Raw genomic sequence first — 3,602 nt, 5'->3', positions numbered from 1 at the left:
CTAGTTATGCAGACAACTACGCTACTTATAACACCAAAACATAACATATTATTTAACAGTTTATAGATGTTTATAATGTGTAAAGACGAATTTAATACCGTTGACCCATTTAAGAGATAAAACTTGTTAAGCTTAAATATAAAGCATGCTAACTTCGTGTCATGTTAACGAGTCAATGCTTATAATTTTCAGCGTAATATTCAAGTATACCTCCTGGAACACCGCGCCCGTACCCCTAGGCCATTTGTGGCGTCATCTTAATAAGAAAGCCCATGCACACCATTCATATCCGCACCCAATCAAATGTTTTTTCCATTTCTTTTTTATCTTTAAATAATATAAATAAACGAACGATGAAGAATGTAGTATAACGTAGGTTGAATGATGGGCTTGAATGATAGAGGAAAAGCTAATATAATAGACGATCGAGAATGGTAAAGAGTATAATATAACGCATAATACAGCAAATTTATAAAGAAAATTACCAAAATAACCCATTTTAGAAAAAGAATCCCCAAAATAGCCTAAAATTGTTGATTATTTCCAAAAAATTGTACTTGGGAGACACATTAGGAGATGATATTAATTATGAGGGAGTAGGCCAAACTCGTAAAAATATGTAGGTAGCAGACCAAATATGGGGAAATGTTGATGTAAAATGCAAAGTTTTTTGAAAATATTGAGGGAGCCGGCGATATTATTTCTTAACTTTTATTCTCAAAAGACAGTCTCCCAAAAATGTTTTTCTTATGTTTCCTACCTGGGACGTACGTATTTTCAAATTCTAGGAAAATATGCTTTTTAAATTTCGTCTTGGGAGACGCATTTCAGACATATTTTTCTTAGGAGACGAGATTTTTGTATTTCTTCTTATAAGTTGGATTTGTTCAAATTTCATCCACCCCGGCAATATTTATTTAAATTTCATCCACACCGACATGATTTAACTAATCCGTCTACACCGGCAAGATTTTCTTTTCTTCAAAATCATCTTCATCTTCATCTTCATCTTCATCTTCTTCCATTCTTCATGTTATATATATATAAATATATATGAAGGATCATACGAGAAGTGATATTATAGCGAGGAGTGCGAGAAATGAATCTGAACCATTGATTGTGTTTAATCAATGGTGTATATTATAAATGGCAAATTCGAAATTAAAAACACATATTTATGGCATATAATTTAATAAAAATGTTAGATACGTCTTTTGTGATGTATGCCTCATTAAACCAGATTTTAATGCTTTAAGTGGTTACTTTTTTGTGCCCGTTAAATGCTTATTAGAAGATTAATACTGTTTTATTTTTTTCATTAAAATTATGATCTTTTTTTTATAGTTGTGTAAGTTGTTTATTTGTTTTTAGAATTTATTTATAAAACATATAAATTTTGCAACATTACATTATATATTACGAATTTGTTTATATAGTATATACAATGTATTGAAGTAAGCCTATTTTTATTTGTTTTGCCAACATTTTATTATATAAACAAACTGATTCCTACACAGCATTAGTTTTGCCTACACTATATTAGATACTACAATAGTTATAACTACACAACATTTGAAAGTGTTCATACACTACATTTTTTTTTACCTATGCTACATTAGATATGTCAACACTATGCTAGTTATGACTACACAACGATTTGAAAGTGTACCTACGCAATATTAGTTTTGTCTATACTAAATTAGAGATGACTAATCAACATTAGTTTTGCCTACACTATGTTAGTTTTACCTACATAAAATTAGTTTTGTTTACACTACATTAGATATGCCTACATTATATTAGATATGTCAGCGCTACATTAATTTTGACTACACAACATTAAAAGTGTGCCTACACTGTTTACATTAGATATGTCTACACTACACTAATTATAACGACACAACTACTTACACCACATTATGTAGCTACATCTACATTACATAGATCAAATGATGATGATGATAAGAATTTGCCATTTATAAAATAATATGATTTTAGATTAAATAGATTTCAATGGTTCAAATTTTATATGAAATAAAAAATAATAATAGTTTGTAATTTACCGTTTGCTAGTAACTTATCATTAATTATTAAACCATTAATGAGCATAAGTTACGAAATAAAATACTTTATATTTCACTAATATACCCTTGCATATAATAATCTGAAAATAAAAAAAATTATGTGATTGGTTAGAATATCTTCTCGTACTTCTCGCAATAAGAAACACTTCTGAAATGAACCTAATCCTATATATATATATATATATATATATATATATATATATATATTTATCAGGATCATGTGAGAACTTTTCGGGAATTGAGAACTATGAGAACCATTTTGTATCACAGAAAACCTAAAATTAAAAAAAACACAAAAAATAAAAAAGTAAAAAAACCAAAGTTCTTATTTATCATGCTGGTTTCTAAAAAAATAAAAAAAAAATCTCAGTTTAGCTAAATTATACATATATGTACACAGGGGTGGGATCTAGTGAAAACTCCTCTTAAGGAGAACTTAAAAACTCCTAAAAATTCTTAAAAAATATTTTTAACGTTTTTTAAAATTCTTTTTTTGAAGTTTCTTTTTTTTATTATTCTTATATGTTGTTATTGGTTCAAAAAAAAAATAAAATAAAAATAAAAATAAACCTTGTGGGTAACCTTGTCGGTATAGTGCGCATGTGTAATAGTGTGCATTGTATATATGCAAAAGTGTTTATATTTCATAGAATACAACATCATTGCACATATTTAATACACACTATTGTATATATGCAATATAAGACTAATACACACATCGAATACACATTAGTACGTATGTGTAATACAACATTAACGCACATGTACACCACATCGACTTTTATTTTATTATTATTTTTTTCATATAATACAACACTACTACACATATACAACACACAAATATTAAAAATATGCAATTAAACACTTTAAAACTCAAAAATACATAGTAATACACATGTATAATACAACGGTATCGCACAGTAATACGTATATGCATTACGGCGGGTTTTTTTATTTTTATTTTTTATTTTTTTTCGAGCAAAGGATAAGAAAATATAAGAACAATGGCAAAAACAGAAATTTGAAAATATTTTTTTATTTTTAATTAAAAATAAATCTTTAGAAGTTTTTAAGTTTTCTCTTGATCCTCTCCCTATGTACACATATGTTTTTTTACGCATATATATAATTTAAGATAAATGATAATGTATATATGCGTATATTACATAAACTAGAGATTAAATGAAAGTATACATATGTGTATAGGTATAATAAGAATAAAAAAAATATTTTTTTTCGGTCTTTTTTAATGAAACCGGAATTAAATATAAGAAATTTGGTTTTTTACTTTTTTAAAATTTTTGTTTTTTTAATAATTTTTTAAATATTTTTTTAGAGATTTTTTTAGTGGTCTAAAACGGTTCTCAAAATTATCAATTTGCCAAGGGTTCTCTTATGATCTTTATCCTATATATAAGGATCAAGTTCATGTAAGATTTTTTTAGTAATTAAAAACTATGAGAACCATTTTGGACCGCAAAAAAAATCATAAAACAAAAAAAACACAAAATTAAAAAA

This window comes from Bidens hawaiensis, unplaced genomic scaffold, assembly GCF_021521415.1.
Source record: "Bidens hawaiensis isolate Kalapana, Puna unplaced genomic scaffold, B.hawaiensis_p1.1 tig00034196_1, whole genome shotgun sequence".
In the NCBI taxonomy this organism is placed as follows: Eukaryota; Viridiplantae; Streptophyta; class Magnoliopsida; order Asterales; family Asteraceae; genus Bidens; species Bidens hawaiensis.
The sequence above is the reverse complement of the archived record's forward strand: the minus strand, read 5'-3'. Positions refer to the sequence as shown.